At 41.0% G+C, this 6,000-nt stretch overlaps 1 protein-coding gene across 1 annotated transcript in view; it reads right to left on the bottom strand.

Moving 5' to 3' along the window:
- The window catches only part of foxp2 (forkhead box P2), a 101,786-nt gene extending 97,587 nt beyond the window's left edge, over positions 1-4,199 (bottom strand). The window contains exon 1 of the mRNA XM_080051057.1: positions 4,074-4,199. The gene's annotated coding sequence lies outside the window, so the exon portion shown is untranslated. The remainder of the gene's footprint in view (positions 1-4,073) is intronic.
- Between the last annotated feature and the right edge of the window lie 1,801 nt (positions 4,200-6,000).

The following is a 6,000-nucleotide window of genomic DNA, read 5'->3' on the forward strand; positions in this document are numbered from 1 at the left end:
AAAAATATATATATATATTTGTTAGGTAGTAACATTATGGTTTATAGGCATGCATCAGATTAGAAATAACCAAAATAAACTTTTTATTCCTTTGCCCCCATATACCTGTTTTGTCAAATGTTAAGAAAAACTATCAATCCCACCGCCAATAATCAGAAGGATGCTGTCATTAATAAAATATGCAATTTGAGATGTTTTAATAAAAAATCCCTATAAAAAACAATGGTTGGATTAGCTTCCACCGTTAGCCCTCTGTCCAGTCTCGCATGAGGTTTGACTGTTTACGAATGAAATGACAGGCTGACGGCTGAATGCGGTCTGAGTGGCGGTGACCTTGCCTTTATCCATAAGTGACCCTCTCTCTTTGATTCAGGCCAAGACCCCTCAAAACCAACACATTTTTTTTCACACCAGGAATCTTGTCAGTCAGTAAGATAAGAATGGCTGTTACTGTGATTTAAAAGAGGAAACAGCAGTTGATTGGACAGTATGACAGGTCAGCTACTGTTACAGGCCAAACATTCTAGCATCTTGGGAGAGTGTCTATCAACGACAAGGTCACTGTAAGGACTATGGGTGAACTCTAAATCTTATGACAAGGCATACATTATTTGACATAGCTTCAGGAGAAATACTATGCACACAAACCCAAAACACTTTTAAAACAAACCGGCCAAAAGCTACACTCTTCTGCGGCTCTGCGGTCCTTGGAGGGAGGTGCGATGACGTAGAGTAAGATAGAATATTTTCAAAACAATCTTTTTCTCGAGGTAATTTGATATTTGATTGTTCTGGTGGATGTACTGTAAAGTTGTAAACCACCACGTAGGCTTTTTAACTTGGCATAGCAACCGTGAAAAACCCATGAAAAATAAACTCATGCTAATTCAAAATTCTACATGTGACCATATGAGCTGAGATGAAACAAATGGCCAGAATGAAAAAAAGTAAGTGACTGATAGCTCTGAACTCTCTCTTGTGTGGTGCAAGGCCTGCAATCTCCTTTCTAATCCTCCTAACCCCCCCCTCCTTGGCCCCCACCTTGCGGGGCTTTCTCCGGCCAAGTCAGTCACAACGTTCCTTCGCTCACAACAGTGTCGAGGCTCCGGGCTTAAGGGGTGACCCGGAGCGTAACTAAAAAAGTCTGAGCCGCCTCAAGACTCTAAGTAACTGTGGCACACAAAACATCATTACTGTGTGATGTGGATAATTACGGTGCAAGAAAAAAGAAAAGGGTGGCCTCTTAAGCATGTAATACACTCTTTTATCTTAAGAAGTCAATCTCTCCCAGTCTGACAGCTTGCAGCATATGATCCCGGTAAACAAATACTTCTGAGCGGCACAAAAGTGCCATTAAAAAGGCCAAAACTGTCAACACAAATTCCATTCTTACAGGGGGGGAACCGAAGTGGGAGGGAGGGAAAGAGAGGAGAAGGGGAGGAGGAGGAGAGAAAAAAAGGACTTGATCACTTCTGGTTGCTTCAACTTGCATGGGGGTTGTCATGGAAACATTTCTATGAAGTTAACAGGGGACAAAACCTGAGCGTTTTCAATGTAATTGCCTTAAAGCATAGTTACAGGCCCCGTATATATATATATTTATATTTATATATATGTGTGTGTGTATGTGTGTGTGTGTGTGTGTGTGTGTGTGAAAACACGTAGGGTTACAAGGATCAGTAAGATGTTTAGAGAAATGCACTCCCTTGATTTTCTTACCCTTTCCCATCGCCACCCCACAAATGCAGAAACACCTCAAGGGTTGAGCGAGCGAGTGAGTCTCAATCTTTACAGAGGTGCTGTGTGTGGGGGGGGATGGGTGATGGTGCAATTCAAAAGCTAATCCAAAAGTGAGCAAGTGTTTCATTGCCTAAGAAGGAGTCTGATGTGATCTGTGCATATAAACCCACTCTCTGGGCAACTACAGTATATTTGCGCGGACTGAATAACAAGCAGCAAACTTTTCACAGGACTCTCGGAAATACAAATTAAATCGCACAAGCATTGTTCTTCTACTTCCGCCCAGATGGAAGCAACAATTGCAATTTCCATATCTAAAGATAAAAAATTCAAAATGAAAAAAAAAAATCATGCATCAACCACGGCGTTCATTGAGCTGAATCTTAATTTTGATAAATGATTGAAACGTATGACAGGGTATACACATTAATCCTGTGGAGGACATTCATTTTCCTATTACCATAATGTAGAGCACGACCGCTCGATGATGAATGCAAGCAATCAAAAAGTGGACGCGGAGCGGGGAGAGACGGGGGTAATAAGTGCACCGCTCCCAACCCACGGTCAGTATGGGAGGGAGACTAATGGCAAAGTCTTCTCTCAGTGCATTGTGGGGAAGAGAAAAAAAAAATATGTATCCTGTTTTACTAAATCAAATGACCTTACTTACCGCACAGCAACAAGTCAACAGGACAGGAGGAGAGGGGCCGACTGTTTTAAAAACACGCTTCAAGAAATGATTACAGGGGGGCCACCACCACCTCCACAAAGGGGCTGATTGTGCACCGTTGCTGACATATTTCACGAGGGGCATTTATTGCCGCCTGGCCTTTGAAGAGTGAGAGCTGCTGAGTGAGGAGGGGTAGGGGGGGGGGGGGAGACTGGCCCCACACCTGCATAACTGAGGAGGGGAACACCTGTGCACCCTGCGGCTTTGCACAAGGAGAAGGGGGTCGATCCAGCTAATCCAGGAGGTGAAAGCTTGATCAGAGGACACTAGGCCCTCGCAAAAGAAGTTCAGCAGCTCTCTCTACCTCCTTTGCCTTTTTATTATAAAAAAAAGAAAAAAAAGTTACATCTATTGATTTTTGTGAGGCCACGTTGTGCCAGACAACTGTGGCAAGACAGTGTGAAATAGAGAACACAGCAGAAGCTTTTATGAGATTTTTAGTGTGAGGCTTAATTAGTCAGAATTTTTTATTTTTTAGGTTAATCATCATGAAAACTGATATGCCACCGCCAGCTTCCCCCTTGTGTGTTTCTGGACAAGGAAAAATGATGGAATATAAAAAATGGAGCAAGCAAGCACGGTAAGGGGTTGTCTGTCTGCTGATGACCGTGGATGTTGATCATGCAGATCAGCAATGAATAGATATGCCACAGCACCGAGAACTTTTGCTAGATTTTAAATGTAATTGTATTTCTTTCTTTTTTTAAAGGGCATAGGCTTGATCGTAAAGAACTATGAATGGCGTTTTTAAAATCACTTACAAAAGGCACTGATGGAGAAATGAATTCAAAAATACATGTCACAGGTGATAATACCAGGTCTACAAAACTAAAGGAATTTTAACAAACTGAACTCCTTTCCTTTCTCCCCAAAAAACAGGCTGGAATATATTTTAGCCTATATTACAGTGTGCCAAGTTGCACTCTACGTAGGAAGAAATTCACTGTTTACTTTACAGTTATTATTTACTGCAATTTTAAAAAATACCAGCAAATCACAGCACACACTAAAACGACGGTGACATTAATACAGATATGATCTGACATTAGCCTATATGTCGTTAAGGCTGTTATTGATTTAATATAGTTCAAAAATGGCAGTTATTTTTTAAGCGAATTCAGCACATTCGTGAAAAGTATAGGCCTACGCTTTAAAATTAGTTGGTGGTACATTTCAAACAGTTTATGGACTACACTCAGCATGCCGCATTTAGACATTGAATTGAAAGTTAAAACAATAATGCAGATGTGAAACAGTAAGTCGGCTTTACAAGTCAGCGTTTAGACCAGGCAATGCCCGGGCAATGCTGTCTGTCTATCTGTCTGGAGGTCCTATCACGAAAAAGCCGAACACTACACTACGCACGGGGAAATGTGTTAACAGCTGCTCGGTAATTAAGAAGAAAAACAAAAACGCAGTGAGGCCACGCGCAACGTGGAGACAACAATGTCGCGAGCCAAGTTGCAAAAGCGCGAGACAACACAGGGACAAACATGTGGCCGGCGGTTTACTTCCTAATGCAAAGTGTGGTGGACAGAGAGGTTAAGAAGAAAAAAGTAAAAGAGTGCGAGAGAGAAATAAGCTCCTGGGCAGAAAAACTTACCACACACAAAAAAATGGCAGGTAGGCTATATTTTCCTCCCCTCGCGGTCAAGTCAAAAGGGACACACGCCAGGTGAGAAGTCGCCGTCCTCCTTTGCTTGCAGAGATGTTCACACGTGACTGTCCAAGTTCACCATAACGCAGGGGGGAAATGAACAACAAGCTGCAGAGTAAATAAAAAAAAAGCTCACAATATTCCTCCGCTGGGCACCGCTGTCGGAGACACACAAACTCTCTCTCTTTCTCTCTCTCCTGCTGTCTCCCGTCAACGCCGCTGTTATTACTAATGCAACAGAGGGAAAAGCAGTACACCGAGTGCTGTTTGAATGACGCGCAATGCGAACGAATACGCGGCTTGTGTGTGTGTTTTTTTTCTTCTTCGTTACGATTCAAACACACATCAAGCTGTATCCCAGCAAGCAAGTATATTTGGGACTATAACCCCCCTCCTCCTCCGCCCCCCCAGGGGAGGCACTTGCTTGTGCGCGGAGGTGTGTGTTGTTATTTTTGGGCGTACTGCGACCCCGTGTGACGTCAGGGCCACCTGCTATCTAAACACAAAAACAATTTATTTATTTTGTGAAGAAAGTTTGTTTCCCATCAGCGTTTTCAAGGGTTTCATGGTCTGATATTTCGCCGTTAGCAGCTGAGTGTTAGAAAGAGGTTAGAAAAGCTAGTTGTAGATGCATTATTGTGTTCGGGCATTGAGCCGAGAACTTTCCAGTAACGGGACGGTTCCCTCCGACCAAAAGATAAGTGCGCCGCTCTATCTGACAAACTTGTGATCATGTGATAGAGATAAGCAAGAAGTCGCTGCTTTATTTCAAAGAAAGCTGCAAGTGGGATGTAGGCCTATGCTATATTGGGTGAACATTTACTTTCCCCCGTTACCTTCCTGTAATATTCAACAAGAACTTACAGTTAGTTTTTTTGTTTCCTGCTATACAGCGACCACACGTCGACCGACATCAAAGACTGTTCTCTTTTTGACATTAAACATGTTTCTAGCCGACGTTATGTGTGTTTTATGTGTAGGCCTAGTCAACATCTAGGCTATATTGCAAGAAGGCAAACCAATGTTGCGGAAATGAAAGAAAAAGGACTAACATCGATGCAAAATATGCTAAAAAAAAATTCTCCAATTGTAGCATAAAATGTCTGCACCTGTAAAAACAAAGCAGACCACAGATTCAGCCACCCTTTACGTTCAGCACCGGTTAGGGCGTTTTGGTCATACGTTTTAAATTAGCCTTACATTTTTAAATAAGCTAGGCCCTACATTTTATACTACATTAAATAATCAGTTTAAATATAACTGGTCGTCTGGAAGTGTGTGTGTGTGTGTACAATAAAATTATGTTTTAACTTTAACTGTATATACCTGATAAATGATTATTGTTTGTTATTATACAAAATCAATAGTGTATTTTTATGTAAACACGTTTAGATTACCACTATGAAATACAATCAGTGCTAAATAAATTACTTTATTAGGCTACAAATAAAGATAGCCTAAGACTGAAGGAATTTAGCCTATTTATATATGATTGTGGATTCGAAGCCACTCGTACTCTGAGCAATAGTTCAAATGGTTTTTGCTTTATTCTGTGTGGGCTTTTTTTTTTTTTTTTTTTTACAAACCGCTGAAACGTTTTCGGTCAAGAAATTAATGACCAGGCGATATGCTGAAAAAAGAATGTGCCTTATCGTGAGAAATGTCATACATGCATGCACAGATATGTTTGTATTCTCATTATTTATTTATTTATTTTTAATTAAATAATTAGGCTATAGGCTATTGCAGCCGGTGTGTCCTGCTCCGTACGTCTTTGTGGATTTCAATTGCGTTAATAAAGCGGATATTATTTTATTGACTAAAAATGAACTGCTCGGCATTTCATTTTTTTTTTTTTATTATTGTGCAAATT

The sequence above is a fragment of the Ammodytes marinus genome (assembly GCF_949987685.1).
Source record: "Ammodytes marinus genome assembly, chromosome: 22".
In the NCBI taxonomy this organism is placed as follows: domain Eukaryota; kingdom Metazoa; phylum Chordata; class Actinopteri; order Uranoscopiformes; family Ammodytidae; genus Ammodytes; species Ammodytes marinus.